This window comes from Scomber japonicus, chromosome 15 (genome assembly GCF_027409825.1).
Source record: "Scomber japonicus isolate fScoJap1 chromosome 15, fScoJap1.pri, whole genome shotgun sequence".
NCBI lineage: Eukaryota > Metazoa > Chordata > Actinopteri > Scombriformes > Scombridae > Scomber > Scomber japonicus.
Window position 1 is genome coordinate 27,183,089 of NC_070592.1, and position 20,714 is coordinate 27,203,802.

The 20,714-nt window shown below is 38.5% G+C and overlaps 1 protein-coding gene across 4 annotated transcripts in view; it reads right to left on the reverse strand.

The window, feature by feature from the left end:
- thrb (thyroid hormone receptor beta) overlaps window positions 1-20,714 on the reverse strand; it is a 126,685-nt gene that overhangs the window by 99,057 nt on the left and 6,914 nt on the right. For 3 of the 4 annotated variants that reach the window (XR_008322961.1, XM_053334118.1, XM_053334121.1), the window contains exon 2: window positions 8,406-8,531. The exons of the other annotated variant lie outside the window; for it this stretch is intronic. The gene's annotated coding sequence lies outside the window, so the exon portion shown is untranslated. The remainder of the gene's footprint in view (window positions 1-8,405; window positions 8,532-20,714) is intronic. 4 annotated transcript variants of the gene reach the window in all.

The following is a 20,714-nucleotide window of genomic DNA, read 5'->3' on the forward strand; positions in this document are numbered from 1 at the left end:
CTGAAGAAGAAAATCTTTAAAAACAGGACACACTATAGTTTCATTTTAAACAGCTGGGCACTGTTGTTTGCAGAAAACATTACTCCAACAGGAGTAAATAGTTCATTTCTTGGACCTATTTTCAGCTGTGGATTAATACACATTTAGCACTCTAGGGCAATAGTTTCCCAACCTTTTTTGACTTGTGACACCTTACAATGAAGCACTGTTTACTTGTGACCCCTTCAAATGACAGGATGTGGGAAAAGTTAGTTGGATTTATCTTATTTGAAAGATATTAAGAGGGCTGAGTAAGCACAAATGAGAGAGTTAATCATTTGGTGATTCCCTTAAATGTACCTTGGAACTTGAGGGTTAACTACCAGGTTAGAAAAACGCTGCTCCAGTGAGTATTTCAGGGACAGGGTGGCGTGCGTGTGTGTGTGTGTGTGTGTGTGTGTGTGTGTGTGTATGTGTGTGTGTGTGACTGAGTGAAAACAGTGTGTGTGTGTGTGTGTGTGTGTTCATGGTTACGAAAGAACATGTCACCCAGTGCAACAGTGTGACTCACTGGTGTGTTTTTAATCATTTTTGGACAACACAGGGCTCTGTTGGGGAGATGCAGGATTTATATGTACTGAGCAGTTTTGTCACAGTTCCAATGACAGTTAAATTTATTCATCCATATAACCAAATACTGCTGACCCCGCTACAGTTAGCCTCTATGCCTGCTAGTATTTCAGGGTGAAAATGTCTTATTTTACAAGCTGCTGACACCTGAGACAGCTTCAGTTCGTACAGAATGTTAACATGAGTATTAGCATGATGAGGAACCGTGATAAAAAACAGATGATTGGATATGGATTACTGAAACACCCCAAAAATTAGCGGTTTGAAGTCTACAAGGAAAAGGCAATCTGTATTTGGTTTTGGCATAGCCCCTTACACAATCTTACCCTGCCAGCCCATGCAGTATTGATACAATAATATAAAATCAGCAGCCTTTTTTTACCCCAACTCACCCCATCGCTCAGAGTGCACCATGGAGCGGCACTGCCAGGGGCAAAAAAGTGAAGATGAAGGCTTTTACAGCTCATCTCCTTCTATCTCCATGAATAATTCATCCCAGTCCAAGCCTTTTTTTAACTTCAAAGAGGTCAAAACCCGAGCCACACTTGTACCTTATACTGTAGAAAAACTTTATTGTTAATTGTAGAGATAAAGTTGTTCTATACACTACAAATGTTACTGCAGTTTGTACCTCTTTAGAATTTTTTTCCTCCTCCATGCACCTTGGAAGTAGGTGAAGTTGTGCCAGAAACCCCTCCTCTGCCTCCAGTGTTTTTTTAACTTTCCCCGAAGCATGAAAACACAATGCAGCTCCACACTGACTGCCAGGTGGTTCATAAGCTTCTCATACCTAACAGAAATCCACTCCCGATTATAACGGGATCACATAAGGCCACATAACCAGCAGTTTTTACTGACGAGACTGGCAAAGGTAGTGTGTTAACCCACACAGGGTGTTATCCGTTTTGTCTGAATCATGCATTGAATGTGAAAATCTGGATTTAGAAGCAGATGAAAAACAGAAACAGGAGGTTTTTTTTCGCAAATGTGCTTTGGGAATAGTTTCAGTGAAAGAAGACAAAAACAACTGTGTTTCATAATAATTGGAACATGTGATGAGAGCAGAGATGTATTTGTGGTTATTTAGTGGCAGATCACCAAATAATGAAGTATTCTTGTATTCTAAAGTGGGTACCATTTCAGGCTTTTTAGTGCTGAATCACACCTTTCATCATTTGCAGTACCTGACACGGGAAACAGTGGATTCATACACTGTTTAAAACATATTTTTTTATCATACTGTATATCAAGTCACTCCAAGTCAAGAAGCTAAAGTCCAAGAGAAGTGTGTACAGTAAATTGTTGGGTATTAAGTCAAAGTTCAGTTCAGTCAAATTCCCTGAGATTCAGTCTGCTTTTTTCAATATGCTACTATGAGAAATGCAACAAAAGAGGCCATCCTTCTCAAACGTCATCAAACATAAGTAGCCAAAAAAGAAGTTCCAGCTAAAAATCGATGAGGAACTATCTGATCTGAGAATTAGAACACAAATCTGACCAGATATTCAGAGCCAGCTTTTAGTGATTGACAGTTTTCAATATTCTATGTGACATTTTGGTCCTAACCACAAACATCCTGGCATTTAAAGTAGTAATTAAACAGTTAAAATAGCAACATGCATATACATAGTGAGGACTTTCTGTCACCACATGTAACACTTCAATACAACAACAAATGTGTGATCTGTACATGTTTGATGAGAATAAAAGGAGATCACGACCTACCTGTATTGGTGTCAACACGGATTTATCATGATCCAGGCACATAGAAGAGAAAGAATGAGTACAATGTGAGTTTATGTCATTGAACATAAGTGCACGGTGAATTCAGTCAATCTGTGTCAGAAGCATAACCCTATTCACTGCAAGTCACATGAAAAGTTTGGAGGCACAAGTTATTTATTTCTGAGGATGGTAAACTGAGGCAAATGAGGCCAGGCCACTCTGTCTGATCTAGTTCAAGTGGTCAAAGCACATTTCAACCTCGGCTAAGCTTAACTTTCAGGCCTTCCTTCAGGGATGCCTTTTAACTATTTGTTAAAAGACAACCACACGCTGAATAGATGATATATCTGTGTTGAAATGTTGCTGCCAATGACCTTTTGTTTGCTCAGTGAAGGAAGTGTGTTAGCATAAAGATGGCACACACGATTATCTGCTGTCAGCGTCTGACTACAGTTCAAACGCGCAGTCTGAACCATATGGGAAATGACACATCAGTGAGATCTTCCTGTTCTTCGCTTATTTATGATTCTGTACCACCACTGCAGATTATCCATACGGGAGTTTTCTTCACAGATCACATTTTCAAAACATCAGCATGTGTCGGTGTTGATCTCTACATCTACAGACATTTTGAATCATATTATAAAGGAACACGGACTTTGAAAATAATAGAAACACAATAACAAAAGGCACCCAGAAGGTCCACCGGGACTATTATACTATTATCAGAAAGTGAAGTAAAACCAGATCATCAGGAACATGTTCAAAGCAGGACAGATGAATGATGCAAATGAAGCTACGTGTGATGTCCAAACAAATGTGGCTCTATTTAATTACAGTTATCTTAAATACAAAGGGGAAGGTGCATGACAGTAGTTGCCAAGAGCAACAATAATTTCACTAAAGCTTTTGTCCTGGAGATGAACTGTCAGTGATGAACTGCAGAGATTGGCAGTGATTTTAATCATGAGGAAATTCCCTGCTTGCACACCACTATTATAAGCTGGGGTCCTTCTGTAATTTGTAGCCATCGCAGAGGTCATTTTTGATCCTAAGCCAAGTTGGTAACGTATAGTTTCCACCTCCCATGGCTGTGCATACAATATTTTGTCAAACAAAGAGGTCCACCGAAAAATGATACTTCAGCCATGTGCAAATGATTTGGATTTGGATGTTTTTTATTCCAAGAATTCCAGTTTTTTCCTACTTTGGTTGATGCGCCATTAAAGAGGCTACAGTGGATACTACTAATAAAAACCCTCACCATTCATCAAATAAGTAGAATCTCTAAAGATAGTGAGACGTGTTGTACAATCTCTCAAAGGAATTGTTCAACTTTTTTAGAAACACATTTTCCTTGAGTACGATGAGAAGATCAATACCAATTTCATGTCTGTATGATAAGTACTGTTAGTAGTTAGTTTGGAGGGACAGTGAAAGAGCTAGCCTACCCCTGTCCAATGTTCAAAAATATGCCTATCAAGACATATAGAACTCACTAATTAACACATTTTATCACATTTTTTAAATCCATACATAACCAGAAGTTTGTGTGTGGACAAGTTGTAGTTTCAGGGGGTATTGTAACGAATTTATTTCTTGGCAAACACCAGTCAGCCACAGTGATGTCCCAATATTCTGGGTGTTGTCACAATAATGAGGTTGCCAGGAAGTTGCCAGCAGTGCCATAGCTGTTTCTAGGCATATTTTAGGACTTTGGAGAGAGGCTGGCTGGCTATTTCCCCATACTTCTAATGATCTTCTTACCTCATCAACTCTTTGGTGAAAACACATCTTAGCTTATTCTCCCAAAAATGTCCTTTCAACAGGCTCTGAAACAAGCCTTGTGGGGCTGCTGCTATGTCTCAGTTTCAACGTTGGATTGGGTCAGTAATTCTGAGGAAAAATGCAAACTTTGACTTTGGCTTGTGAATGCACCACACTAAACACAGATACAGATTAAATACCAAAATGACATGGTACTGTAGTAATCCTTGTCCAGTGTGAAAGTCTGTCATTTGAAAAAGGGGAAATGTTTTCACAAACCTCCTCTCATTTTGGTTATGACTAATGTTCCCAGTTTAGTAATGTGACTCAGTGATTTCTGATTAGTCTTTTCAAGTGTTATTTGTTTTTGGCGTATAAGTTCTTTAAATTCCTAGCTGGAAGAACGTGTGTCTGTCTGCTGCAGACCACTGCGTCAGAATTTTCCTCTCCACAGCAATTCCCTTTTGCATAATACTGGCTCATTTATCACGGCATGCCAGCAGTCATTCATTCACTCAAACAGCACTGTCACAGCTGGAGTTTCATTGTGATGTGTTCTGACCCATTCATTTGACTTTGGTGAGTCAGTAGATATGGTCAGCTTGATAGTAAATCAGCATTTTTTTTTATGTGTTTCACAATAAATGGGGTTTAATGTGACAGCAGTGGTAGGTCATTAATGTGAAACCAGCTTTGGAAGTGTTGATTTCTGTGCTCCAGTGTATAATAGATGTTACCACAGCATGACATGGGAGAACAACTGGGAAACAATAAATGGCATTCCATATCACGAATGAAAACTAACTTTTAGAAACTTGACTGCCACACTACTACTACTAGATTGGCCTACAGATTAAAATAGTATTTTGTAGAAGCTACGTAGTTCAGTTTTACACCGTCAGCAAAAATAAGAGAAAGATCACTTATATAGCTGAAAGCAACACCAATACAAGTCTAATGGAAAGAGTCTTAACCTTTTACCACTCATTCTTAAAACACATCAGCAAATGAGTGAGTCCTGGGATCGACATTAGTGCTGATCAAGATCATTTTTTGAGTGATGTTTACTATAGAAAGCAAAACTGAACTGTAGGTGCTGACACATGCAATTATATATTTTTTTCAAATTAGCTTCAGGAACATTTTGCAAGTAAATGACATTTTCATAGTGTTGCTTGTGATGAAAACGAGCAGCGCCTGTTTAAATCCTGTCAAAACCTGCCCACAACAACTATAGACACTTAACTCACTACAGATATTACAACAAAACACTATCCAAAGGCAACATTTTCTTAACGCAGAGCTTTTCAGGCTGTCAAATTGTAATTTTAGGCCTACTTTTAGCTAGGTGTGCACTATGCAGCTGTATTATCTAGAATAAGAGAGCAGATATGAACTGCAAATAATATGCTGCAAGCCGAGCACATACAATGAAAATGAAGTGGGGCCCAAGATTGAATGAGGCACCCCACCCCACTACATGTCTGTTCTAACAAAGGCTGTACTATTGCAACTGAAATAAGATCACATTCTTGATTCAGACTTTTTACAATCTGATGTTTATCTGACAATGATTCAGCTCTGTTTGTACCAGCAGGAGATCTGCTGCATCACAACAAACACTTCAAATTTCTCCCTAAGTTCAACACAAACATGATGTGTGTGTCCATGTGACAAACCGCACAGGGTGGGTAGAGCAGGACATAGCTGTAAATAACTCTGACATGTGTGACATATAGCAGCAGTAAAAATGTGGCGAAACGGAAAAAGCTTCTTTGAAACAAACAAAAAAATGTGTCAGAGTTGCAGAAATCCAACACTGGTGAAAGAGAAACAAATAAATCCATTCTGACAAACCGCTGTGCTTGTTCTGTTAAAAGGTTGCACAATTTGCTGAGAAGAAACTCAACAGAAGCACATTTGACACTACAAATGGGTATAACTGATTGAAACGTCACAGAAAGGCCAAGAAACCCTCAGCGGAAAATCCCCTAGTCTTGAACATTCACACACCACAGCTGGAGCCTTAAACACACTACAGAAGCTACTACTTATTACACACGTGAGGCAAAGATACTCCTCTGGTCACTACTGCAAAACAACAGATTTATGCCTTGCTTGACAAATGCTACTCAGTGGTTTCCCTACAACTGTTCTTCATCTTGTGATTCCTGCCCTAATGAGGCCACAGATATATAGTTAAGCTGAACTATCCATAATGACTTCATCATAAACGATCACAAAGGATTTAAGTATGCTCTTCATGACTGCTGGATTTTGGAGGTGGAACAGATGGTTTCCATAACAAAAAGATCTAACATTGTGAGAACAGCCTAGCTTCATAAGTCGACCAGACCTCAGTGTTTTGGGGGCTTAGGCTACATCTGGGTACAGGTGAGCTGTATATTAACTACAAAGTGTTAGTATTTCTCACAGTTGCATATGAACTGTGTTGAAATAAAAGCAGTGTTTCCTTTACTAGAAGCTCTTTAATTATTCAATATTCTTTCAGTAAATGGTAAATGGACAGTACTTGCATAGCACTTCCACTCAAAGTGCTTTTACACTACATGTCACATTCACCCATCCACACACATTCATACACTGATGACAGGAACTACCACACAGGATGCCAACCTGCTCATCAGGAGGAGACTAACATTCATACACCATTGGAGCAATTTGGGGCTAAGTATCTTGCCTGAGGACAAATGGACATGTGGACTGGAGGAGCCAGGAATCGACCCGTCAATCTTCCCATTAGCGGACGACTACTCTACCTGAACCACAGCTGCCCCCAATACTCAGGGGAGTACAATAAAAAAAAGAAATCATTCATTACCATGATGGACCAAGTTGGAGAACAGAGCCATGTCAACAGTGTGTAAATGTGAATGAGGTCCAGTTTAGAGCTAACTTTTAGCTACCCCTAAAAAATGCATGAGTAACTATCTCAGAGTGTCAAAGGCTGCACCTATTGTAAATATAACAGCACAAAAAGTATGTATGGTACTGAATATAGTCATATCTAGTAGTATGGCTTGTAAATACAGTATAGCTATATTGGCCCAATATTGTTGACACCACCTCAGACTGTAAAAAATAGATATTACAATTAATGGATTACTTACATTTCTGTTCTTTCGGACAATAATAATGAATAAGCATTATAAAAAAAATTTAAAAAGTACAGTGAAAAGTAACACAGTTCTTTCTTCCAAGGCTAGAGAGGATTAAGTTCCAAAGGAAGATTAGAGATAGTGTCCTTTTTGCTTTGTGATTTCATATGTACATTTTGAAATGAATGTCTAGTAGTTTGGCATTACAGAGCCACCACAGCTTAGTGAAGTGCTAAGGTCAAGAACATGTTTAGAAAAGAAATAGTCATACACAAGAGAAGAAGTACAAATAACAGACGAAAAAAGTAAAAGGTCAACATTGTGTAAGACAAGACTACAGCTTTTACTTTAACATTTTGTAGACCGGCACCATGCCTGTTTCTTACATTGGGGAAAAACACCAAATCTGGCTGTCACAGTTTTATTTGTGTGTGTGTGTGTGTGTGTGTGTGTGTATGTGTGTGTGTGTGTGTGTGTGTGTGTGTGTGTGTGTGTGTGTGTGTGTGTGTGTGTGTGTTTTTCTGAGAATGGCTGCACAGTTTGCTCTCCACACTGAACTCTACATTTGTATGCTGCACAGGGGTTCGTCTTTGAGAAATGTCAAAGAACTTTTTCTTTTCAACTAAAATACAAAATGCATTAGTTCCAGGCTGTTTTGCTGAAATGCCAATTAAAGCGGTCAAGTAGGCTCAGAGTGCACTGTTGAACTTTTCAAAAAAGACTCAGGCCACAGTGACACTTGATGGATTGAATCCAGTGTTTCCCCTATAATTGTACAAGGCTGGCGGGCCGCCAGACCAACGAGAACCCCCGCCAGGCCAAAAAAATCTGTTTTTGTTTTTCTTAAATGAAGACGTAATGCCAGATATCCATTCATTTGGATCAATAGCATTTAGGAGCCTCTGTACAGATCTGTTATAAAACGTAAGTCTACCTCTTTGTCATTGCCTGGGAAACTGGGTAACGTAGCTGCTGCAAGGAATAGGACAATGTGTAAAAGTGATGGAGCAGAGGAAAACATAGCATTAAATGTACAGTATAGACTGCAGTGTGTCAGGTAATCAATGCAGCAGCTTCTCAACACAAAAGGAAAGACTCATGTTGTTTCCACAAATGCTGGAAAACTGAAGGCAGTTAGCTCCAAAGTTAGCCTAACCTGACCAGGCTCACTTAAGATGGACTGACCTTTAAGGTGGACCAGCTACTCTCATTTTTGGAGGTCAATCTCAGCTGCTCCTACACAGAGAATGGAGAAATGTCTGGCTCCCAAGTTCTGCTCAGCGTGCACAATGGATGGAACAGAGGCTGCTCCTGTAAATAAACATATTGCACACACACACACAGTAACTAATCTCTCCTTTTATTTAACTCAACAAGGCTGCACATGCTACATATACCAGCTTGTTCTTCTGACTTATTACGTCTATTCAATGTAAAAATGTGACATAAAATGCTAAAAGTATTTTAAAATACAGATTTCTAAGTTTATTTATTCATCATTCCAACCATACTGTATCTATTAAATACATACAGTGGAATGAAATTGTTTATCAGAAGCAAAGTGCAAGAGAAATAAATAACTAACCATAGCTAAAACACATGAGAACAAATACGACAATAAAGCAGTAGCAGCAGTTAAATAAAGACCAGTGCTTTACTAAAATAAAGTCAATCAAGTGCCTTAAATATTAAAATAAGAATAATGAACATTTAATAATCAGTTGTACTATTTGTATAAATTATTGCACTATTTTTTGGTACATTGATTTACTTTACATGATTTATTTACATTATGTACGTTAGGCTCCCATACTGCAGATGGGTGTAGTGCATTGCTATTATTTTTCAGTTCAGAAGTAACACTGCATGTATTACTGCGCTGTTTCATGTTATAAAATCTGAATCAAAGCCTTAAGTAAATACCACATCTACCTCACACCATCATCTCTTAATACACTGAAGCCTGTACAGAACAGAATACAACATAAAAGGTATTAATGAAACACTTTGATACACATTGCAGACTAAACTTAAAAACCACTTGCATCTTAGCGTTGAGCCAATCACACCACAAGCAAGCAAACAAACGTTTCAAAAGCGGCAACACATTCCAAGAAAACCAATAAATACTTCCTGAAGTTCCAAATGTTTGAAAGTACAAACACTATTTCAAACCATCAACACATTCCCAGAAAACTAATAAATCTTTACTGAAGTTCCAAATGTTTGAAACTTAAAGCCAAAGATTTTTTTTCTACTAAGGCTCCAATTTTCATTTTTGACACCAGAGAAGCAGATCCTGATTCAGGGTTTAGTTAACTTGAAATCTACAGTACGCTTAGAACTTAGGGGGGGAGGCGGGCGGCGCTAATGTACCAGACAAAATCTGCTTTTGTCGCAATCCAACATTAAGAGCTGAGGGAGGACTGTGGTAGAAACACCAAAGCCTGTTTACTTCTCATCCATTTCCTCCAAAGCAGAGGGGGTGGGTCATCTGATTACTTAGATATCTGTAAATCTAATTAGCCTAATGTGTTTTCTCTGAATATCCCACCGCAAAGGCACAAAACTGGGATTTTTCTGTGAAAACCTTTCAACAATCAGACCAGTCTTACAGTCCTCTAAATGAATGTGTTTGTCTTTTGAATCAATTTTGAATAAGTTTTGAAGAATTGCAGCTTTAAATGCATATTTCCTCTGCAGCACTGCTGAAAGAAATAGCCTGTAATCTCTAATCTCTCCAAAATTTCTTTTTAGATCTTGAAAAATCTTCGTTTCCTCTTCGATTCATTCATTCTTTGCTCTTTGAGTGATTTGAAGACATAAAAGGCACCCACAGGAACACAAGCTCACACACTAGAGACTGACATACGATATAGGGAACAAAGGGTAAAAAAGAAGTGACAGAGGAAGAGAAAGCAGAATCAAAGGGATGAGTCAAGTGCACCTCATGGCAAAAAAGACAGAGTATGCAAGAAAGCATTGGTCAACCTTTTTGTTCACTGCACAATCATACTGCACAGTCCAGAGGGTCTCCACATAACGCTTAACTCACTAACAAACAACAGTGTGTGTAGCATCCAGAGCACAGCCTAACAGCTTCTTCTCTTACTATCCTGTAAGTGCCTGGCTGATATGCTGAGAGGAGGGTAAACATGTTATTATCCACTGAAAACAACATGACTGCATAGAATGGCTTGTTTGCTGGTTACTAAATCTATTAAGCATTTAAATTGGAGGCAAAGTCATTTCTGCTCCTCTCTACGATTACCCTCTCAACCTTTGAACTAGGTTGCTTCTGCTCTGTTGTGGCTCTACGTGGCATAATACTCACTGCATGTTTTATATAAAATAAAATGATATTTTTAGAATATGATATTTGGCTATTTAGAAATGTCATCAATGCTATGTCAGTAGTACAGTTCATGGTCTGGGACTGAAAAAAAAATGTATTTGGGTCTTGCATGTCAGCAGATTTTCAACACACAAAACACCTCATTATGTTGTCATTATTTTAGTACAAATAAAGACATTTACATGTGTGAAATTACACACATTTGAAAGCCATACTTGAGTTAATGTATTTTGTATTACTGTATTGTATTCGTATTAACCCTTAACATTCTGTTTGGGTCAAATTTGACCCGTTATGACATGTGACCGCTGTAAAAACACCTCAAATGTCTTTTACTCTACTTTGTCTTACTTTGTATAGGTGTTACAAATTTTTATCCATTGAGTGTGTTCTGGGTCAAATTTGAGCCCCATCTATTGACATGTGTTTATGTTAAATGAATAGTTCATAGTTTGAATCATTCTTTTTATGATGTAGCAGTGAAGACTGATGGCTCTAATGGTTATACAATAAACCCCACAGTTCATTTTCACTTTACATTAAATACATTTCCATCATTATTGCTATGTTATATTTTCATGTCTTAGGTCAAATAGAAGATGATATTGTGTGATAGATGTTTTTTCTCCAAAAATGGATACACTCTGTGCTGTCTGAAATATTAATAAAGATCGACTATTGATGCTTTCTAAATAGATCTGTGGTTCAAAATGTGGTATAGACACTTTTATGAGGGGATTCTAAGACCGGGTCAAAATTGACCCAGAACATACTGCAAGTGTGTAGAATATTGAACAATATGTAAGGGTTAAATCCATTTGTTTTCATTATATTCAATATCAGATGTTTGTTACCATGCTTTGCATACATGTTACCTCCAGGTTATGGTCCAGTGTGTCAAACTGGAAGTGGAAGCATCCAATGGACTTTATAGTGAGGAGAACTCTGACTGCAGCTTGTATGGTTTAATTAACCCTAATTTTGGTTTGTCACTCGGGGGGGGGGGGGGGGGGGGGGGGGCTGTTTAAAAGTCAGGGCTAGAGTCTCCTCAGTTCAGTTACTTCAGTTCATCTGCAATCTGCAATCTTGCTGATGGCAGCGTGTGCTAGATGCCCAATAGTCATGGGCCAAGCCTCAAAGGCCCAAACACAGTGAAAGCGTGTGACGCATGCGCTTTGAAGTAGACCTGCTGTTTTAAATGGCCAAACGCACACCAAGAGGCACATCAAACTGCCTTGATGCCCCTTATCTGACCTTGCCTCAATTTTGAAGCATCAAATGAGGTGTTTTTTCTTCAGCCAAAAAAGAGAGATAGCACAAGCAAGCTGAGAGAGAGACTGCAGTGGTGGTCGAGTGAGGTGAGGGAGCTGCAGTAGGGAGAACAAAGCAGTGAATGAGAGAAGCACGTTATTTTCTGATTGTTTCATGGCAGTTACGTTCTGAAGCACAAAAAAATAAACATCAAACACGCGACAGATGATTTACTGTGGAAACAGATGCTCTTAGGTCAATTTTCCCCCTCTCTTCATTAATTCATTATATCCAACTCACGCAGCAGTAAAAACAGAAAACAGCAATACAAATCTGTGTTGGTTCTGTGGTGTTTGCATTTAAAATCTGATGCCTGTGGTGTGCCATAAGAGGATCAAATGAGGTGCATCAATTATTACTTTCAGTGCATGGAGCTTCTGTTTTTCCTTGATTAATTGCTGAGTTTCCACATGTTCTTTTGACAAGTTTTGACAGGGTTTCTTTTCATTTGTGTTCATAGTTTTTTTCCAACCTCACCCCTCTCAAAACCAGCTTGAACACTTTTTTTTCTCCTTTCTGTTTAGGAAAAAAAAAGAGCAAACAATCCAAACAGCAGGTGACAATATTACTGCCTGCGTGTGTCCTTCCCTCACCACTTGGAACCTTAATGCTCAGTTTTTGTGTCTTAACTTAATTTGAAAGATGTGATGTTTGACAATTTGGAAAGTGGTCCACAAGAATGCAACACAAAGTTAAAAACATTTTTTAGTTAATAAAACATGACAAATCGGTTGAGTACAGAAGTTCAGAAACAGGGAGGTGAACCATGTTTTAACTGCAACTAATGCAGCAAATTTCAACTGTTGATGAAGACCAAGAGTTGAAAACTCTGAAAAAGGTAACAAGTAGACCTTGAGTTATGATTTTTTCTGTCAAACTTCTGGTGTGGTCTGCATGTGCAGAAAGACTACTGCTTTGATTACACAATACCCTTTGGCCTAAATACCAACCACTACAGCTGGGAAACACCAGGAACCACTCATCTGGATAACACCTTTTTCAGCATCACGCTTATGGGGATCGCTCTTATTGGTGCTAACAAGTTTTTACGAGGTAGTCAGACTGAGAGCACAATGAATTGAGCCAAATGCAGAGAGATCCTAACAGAAAAACGGCTGCAGAGGCCCGTATAGCCACAGACAGGAAAAAAGCACGAGAGGCCAAGGCACTGAGCCAAGGAAAATCTGGAGCGGCTTCAAGTCTCTGAGTGTCCTTAAATGACCCAGCCGAAATTTGAACTCTACCAAAACAAACTGTAAGAAGAGCCTGACAAAACTTTAGAGAATCAACAAAGAAAAATGTGCTTAAATCAAAGCATCTGACACTGAAGATTTGAAGCTTGAATCTGCTGAAAACATCTACTGTTTTAAGGGTCTGTGTTGGTACTGTGAGTAAGATTTCACTATTGAAATGTTATAGCTTCACTTTATAAACCTGCTTTTTCATTTTAGGCTAGTGTGTGTCCATTGATGGCAAAAAAGCGTTGCCTATTGAATTATAAATGATCAATTAAATTATCACTAGGGCTGGGTATCAGTACTTGATACCTTTAAGGTATCGACTGAAATAAATCGATACCAAGTAGTATGGAAATGTCTCCCGTCAAACGATACCTGCGATCAATCCTTTTTGCACTCAGAACTTGAACATATGACTATTTGTATGGACTTGCTCATGGTCAGTCAACACAAACATTCTTCGATAAAATAAATATTAATAACTTGAAGACTTTCAAAATGCATTTCTGTAAAAATCAAATCATTTAGATGTTGAGGTGTGGTGGCATTTTATGCAATTTAATGCTGAATTGGTATCACTATCACTTTTGGGTACTTGAGTTGGTACTGGCTTTTTTAAACAATACCCAGGCCTAATTATCACCCAATTCTGTGTTGGACCCTTTAAACCAACATTATTCCAAGTTATTAGCACAGGCTTCACACACTATGGTCAATGGGCCTTACTTAAAGGCTTTTTTGAGTTAACACCTGTTCTCCTCCTGAGTCAAAATTGACCTGAGGACAACAGGACGGCTAAAGGGTTGCTGAAACCTTCCAAAACCAATACAGGAAGCGTAGTTGTTCTTGGCGTCTAGCTGAGGTCCTTATCATTGGAGAGAAGTTGAGTAACCAGCTCAAGGACACAGCAGCAGCATTCACTCTGACTGTTGCAGGGGTAAACAGGTTACTGACAAACGTTATTCTGGTTGATAGCATGACCAATAACACTTCACTGGCATCGTGATTTCTATTAAAATAACAGTTTTCCATGTATTAACCCCTGCTGTACACTGTCATCCTTTGATGTGCATCCCTGCAGGCTTTAAGGACAGCAACTCTGAGATGAAGGCCAAAATTGTATCAAAAGACTGACCACTAACTGATTCCAACCAAATGAAATCTGCTATTCAAAGCCCTGTAACACAAAATGACCGTAGTTGATGTGTTTACATGGGCATTAGTGTCCATACTGCCAGCTGCTGGAGAATTGTGTTATCTTGATTTTGATAGAGCCATAACGCTAGCTGGAGATCTCTCTGATAAAAAGCAGCCAAGAATTGTCGATGTCACAGATGATGAGAAGCTCAAAGAGATTGTCTGCAAAATGTTAACTGTCAGAGAAAATCATTTAGACTATTTCCAAGAGCCAGGAGAGTGTGTGAGTATAGACAAGCTACACAAATATGGACTTTTTTCATAATTTACTTTGACGTCTTATTATGAGGGTTGTCTAATATTTAGGGTCCAGTATTACATAATGTTTTTGTTCTATTCTTATTTTGCATATTGACTTTGTTTTCTTGTGATGTATCACAGTGGCTATTGAATGAAACAAGCCAGGTATATTATAGTTTCTTAAGGTTAGTATAAAAAATCTTTAAAGCTATTGCCACCAGTTTATTTCACAGCTTAAGCCATGCAGTGTGTAAGTGTCCACCTTTTTGACCCACAGGTGCATGCAGAATTTGCAGACACTTGTATATACGCCATGTGAGCAGTTGTTTCTAACAGCTGCAAAGTATGTGCAGCCAGCCACACATACACCACCCGCCACAGTTTGTCAAGAGGTCTGCCTCATCTTCACTATCACAGTTTTCCACATGGTAGTAAAGGGGTGAAAAATGAATGCTCCATGGCTGTCTTGTTGACATATTTATGGCTCGGATGGGGCATAAAAAGCATCTGTAATCTGTAATTATAATAGGAAAAAAAGTGTAAGTGTGTGTTTTTATTAGCATGAGCAGTTGTCATGCAGCCAAAAAGTTGGAGATACTGAGGTTTCTGGTGACTGACTAAAGGCAACAGTTAAATTCATATAGCTCCAGATGTCCCTATGATTCATGATGTTTGAAACTCACTGATACTGCACTTCAATATATTATTCATATTTTCTGCATTTTCCATAGAGAGGTCATCATTGTCTTATAATGACAATCCCTTGAAAAGTCTCTTGACTGAATATTCTATGGGCTAATAATAACATATCATACATACTCAGCTTATAATATATTTTGACAGCAAGTCAATAAGCAGTGCAGTATCACATTGGTTGGAGTAATGTCTCGAAATAAGACGCAGAGTTAATTTTGTATCCAACAAACATTCGGTTGTCAGATCACACATATCACAAGCTAATGGAATTCTTTGTGTTGCTTAAAGCCCCTAACTTTGGTAAGGATCTTGAGATAATCCCACAGAGTCTGTAAAACTAGAGAATTAAATTGGAGTATTGTGGCTAAATATGAATCCATTATTTAGTTTGTGTTTACTAGTTAGTTTTATTAAGATTTACACAATCAGGTTATAGCATTAAAACCTAAAGATCCGCTCCAGACATGTTTTAATACAATACAATGGACACCACTTATGGTGATTAAGGTTACATTGATCAAGTGGTTATATGGATCAAAAAGGTGAAGAGAGAATCATCTGCATACAAATACTGTTGAAATCATTCACTTATAGTTATCCACAATGTTCATTTTGAGGTCTTTCGTACATATAACTCATCTGCTTCTGGCTGGCTACCTGAGGCTGGTGCTCTGTGCATATTAGAATCATGACAGGAAAAAGAGACTCATTTTCTCTTGATGAAAAACATATTCTCCTCGGAGCTTACATAACGAACTGCCAAAAACAAGCCAACGAGATGAGTGTGTTCCTCAGGCTACTCAAGCAAGTCTACTCAAGTGACGAGAAACAGTCATGGTTGCTAGTGATGGAGATAAATATACATGGGGAAAGCACCTGTGGTTGAAGCTGCCCTCATCAAGTGGATTGATATAATGCCCGGTCACATAATACCCCATTGAGGAGGCCTTTGGTGAGCGAAAAGGCAGAAGAATTGGCAGCAGGCCTGGATTAAGACAATTTCAACGTTTCCATAGTTATGAGTGATTTACATAGAGAGAAAACAGTGTGTTTCAGAAACAGCACAGGGAGGCGGCTGAGGCTGACATGGTGTCATTCGATAAAGGGCTTGTGGAACAGTGGAGACAGATGAGACAAGAATACACGGAGGAAAACATTTGGAATGCCGACGAGAGCAGAATTTATTTTCGAGCACTATCTGATGGCAACCTGACCTTTAAATCTGACAATAAAAGGGAGGGAAAGAAATCTAAGAAAAGGATCACCGCTCTCTTTGACTGTTCTGCTGCTGGGGAAAAGACGGAATTTTTTATCTTTGGCAAAAGTAATAAGCCACGCTGCTTCAGAAATGTGCGCACACTGCCTGTCCGTTACGCAGCCAGGAGTAGAGTGGTTGAAGGAGTGGGATGTCAAATTAAGCCAAGAGAGGAAGAATATTCTGCTGCTTGTGGACAACTGTACAGGCTGTGATGTGAAAAACACAACACTGAGAAACATCTGAGTTGAGTTCCTGCCAAAGAACACAATCTCCATTCTCCAGCAAAACTCAGGAGAGACTCAGCAGCCAGATATTTCTCCATTCTCTGTGTGTGACACTAAAAACAAGAATAGATGGTCCACCATAAAGGGCAGTTCATCATAATTAAGCCTGGTCAGGTTAGGCTAATCTATTGTCGCTAACCCCCTTCAATGTTCCAGCAGTTGGGAAAACGACAAGACTTTTCTTGGTCTTGAGAAGCTGCAGCATTTATTAGCTGACTCACCTTAGCCTGTACTGTACATTTACTGTAAACTGTACTCTACATTTGATCCAGACTGTACTGTACATTTACTGTAAGCTAACATTACACGCTGCCCTATTCCTTTTAAGGAGCTATGCTTCCAAGAGTTCCCCAGGCACAAATTGATTCTTGATTTCCAAATGAATGGAAATAAATGCTGATTTGGTGTTATTTTTGGCATTAAAAACATTTTTTTTGGACTAGCAGGGGTTGTTGGCCTGACAACTTGCCAGGCATGTACAATTATAAGGGAAACATTGACATCGCCAAAAACAAAACAAAAAAAATCAGCCTCCTGAATGCTATTCTCATGACATGAGACGCCTGGGCTGACAGGGGGGCCTCCACAATAAGAAATTGCTGGAGGAAAAGAGGTAAGATGTTTTTCTCCCACCAAAAGAAAAAAGATTACCTTGTTAAAATCCTTAAAATGAATCTATGAATATGCAAACATTTTTAATTTCATAAGATGAACTCCTAATTCACTCCATTGTAGAATGGACAGTAAAGAAAACAAAAGAAATGGGATGCAATGTCACATCACTAATTTCACAACGCTTCTAATGTGTCAAAAATATTATCCAGCATTGACTGTTAAATTAAAGAAAGTTGGTGCAGGTGGCATCTTTGAAACAAGAAACATAATATGAGTTCCTTATTTTGCCTCTACAAAATGACACGATACCACTGGAACCCTTGTAAATGTACTAGACACCTTGGAGAGTCACAGTGACAGGCAGACTGTCAGTAAATAAAAACCCATAATTGCTTGTTAGGAACAGAGAACACATTGTTCTTTGTCAAGTGAAGGTTCTGAGTCACACCTTGATTCAACACCTTGATTGTTGATGAGGCGTTGAGCTTCCTGTCAACAAACACTACATACAGTACACCATGTGACAGCCGCAAAGTGCTTGGCTTCAGGTTTCATCATCACACTTTTAAGTTGAATTCTGGACCATGATAAATTCCAAACAAGTTGTGATCACTCTCATTCTGTACAGAGAAGATCTAACATTCATGTGCAGGAACGATTTCCAAGTGAAGAGGGACTTTTAAGCAGTGTCAGTAGTAAAAATGTAAGTAAGGATCTTAGTAATGTATAACTCAGTTGCTAGGAAACATCTGTAACACTCTCCAATCCAAAGTAGGCATCAACATACAGAGAAAGTCACTGTAGCGTCACCATTTCCTGTCTGCTACTCTACCGTGATTTTGCAGTATCTAACAAAGCCAAAATGCCACACAATAATAGAAACCATACTGATAACTTCAAAAGATAAAATTTAAAATGAGAAGGAAATATGCAATTATGCAACTGACTGCAACTATTCTTATTGCGCATAATTTAATCAGTATTATTTTAAAAAATGATCAGGTCAGCCATATTCCATATTACCCATTTTATTATTTAATATAACAAAGGGTAATAAAGTGTAATATTAGCAACCTAGTTTTGATTGTTTCAGTTGAGTGTGCTATGCAGTTCAGTCTGTGGTAGTTAGTGGGTGGAAATATTTAGCCATAACTTTCCACCACTTACATTATGACTAGTCTATGTTTGAAATGACTAATAACTGTTATAACCTTTTCTGATTGTAGCAGCACACATTGGCATTTACAGTAAATGAAAGCTATCAAATTCAAATGTATCCAGTCATTCAGTAAAAAAAAGTCATCTGTGAACTGTGTGGACCCAAATTACTGCACTGCTTACATTTCTAGTAACTGTAGAAGGTTCAATCAAATTACAACAGCACTACTATAATCAGATTCATGACAGGTTATCAGTTTAATGTGCATTCACAGGGATGAGGACCTGTTTCGTTTTGAAGATAAGATGTGCAAATCATACACTGGTGCCCACACTATGATAATATGTCATCTAAAGTGTCTTCACGTGTAATAAAAATGTCCTCTGCAGTGTCCTCACACTGTGATTAAATGTCCTCTAAGGTGTCCTAACATGTAATAAAATGTCCTCTGCAGTGTCCTCACACTGTGATTAAATGTCCTCTAAGGTGTCCTAACATGTAATAAAATGTCCTCTGCAGTGTCCTCACACTGTGATTAAATGTCCTCTAAGGTGTCCTAACATGTAATAAAATGTCCTCTACGGAGTCCTCACAGGATGATAAAATGTCCTTTAAGGAGTTCACACTATGATTAAATGTCCTCTAAGGTGTCCTCACACACAAAGTGTTTATGATAGAGCTGACCATTATGGTAAAAATGAATCATTATTCATTAGTTTGCTCAGTCACACCCCCTTATGACTGTTTGGGTCAGTGCAGTCTAAGCAGTAACCTTGATAATACTACAATTTGTGACGTAGCAGGGCTTTTTTGTATTTGATATAAGTGTATGAATTCAATTTTATTAAAGATGCATGTAGACTGTATTGTTTAAGTTGGTTTAGGTCTGGCCAAAACTTTAAACATCCTAAACAAAGCACTAGATGGATAGTAGCTAGCCAGTTGTGTACTTAGCCATACCTATAGTCAATATTTTGTACTAACCAGAAATCAACGTTGTGGTAAAATCTTTAAGGAAATCATTATCTCAGTAGTTCTAAAATGTGTTTACAAATCTTAATGTTGGATTAACTTGTACAGAGGGAGATTCCCCTACAATTACAGAATGTCAAGAAGATCCAGAAAATTGTAGACAATACAAATGGATCTGCAGAATGCAACTAGAGGCAGCAAGGGAGCAGAGGAGAGAGATAAAAGTATGTTTGCATTAGCCATTAGCAATTAGATGGGAAGCCCAGTAGAACTTAAACCTCTACCTAGGCATGTTAAAAGGTTTAAGAAATGTATCCGGTCATGAAAGTTTTATGACATCTGGAAGATAGTAGCCCTGCTAACAGAGAAACAAATAAAGAGGAGTAAGAACATCTTCCTTAGGGGGAAAAACATAAATGATAAAGGCAAGATGTCAGTGCATCACAACCCCAAGGAACTGGAAATGCATGAGAGCTGCACACGCTGTCGAGGTTGTTTGCCAATTCTATAACATGGAAGAAGACAGTACTGCCACTGAACGGAACATGTTCCATTCTTCCTTTGTTCTCCCTACCAGCAACATCCAAGCTATGCATATGACAATAACAAGGTCATTAACATTTCCAAACTCATGGCCAATCAGTTTGTGATGTATGTCACCAATCTAGCTTCTCACTTCCCTAACAAGACTGCTCAAAACAGCTAATAGAAGTGTGAATCTTTGGGAGAATCTCCCTATAAAATGTTCATCTTAATTGGGCGTGTAGCCTTTATACCAAACATACGTCATTGTTCTCAGCTGATGGGGGCTCATTGAGTGTGCCAGGTGCCCTTCAGAATTTTTTCGCACCTGAACCTCAGACAGCTTGAGTATGCCACTTAAATCATCCATCCTCAGGGCATGAATCTGAGCTCAAACGTTTAGCCTGCAATGGAGTGAAAAACAGCAGAGGTTTGTCTTTCAAATAAAAATATTGTGAGGTCGCCTGCATTTCAAATGAGATCAAATGCATCAAGGTCCAATGAATGACATAAATTCCTAATAACTTAATAATAACTTAATAATAATTCCTTAATAACTAGATACAAATTAAAGTAAAAAGCAGAGATAGTTCGATGTCTAGACTTTACACATGGGTAAGTATTATTGGGTGAGTATTATTTAGCAT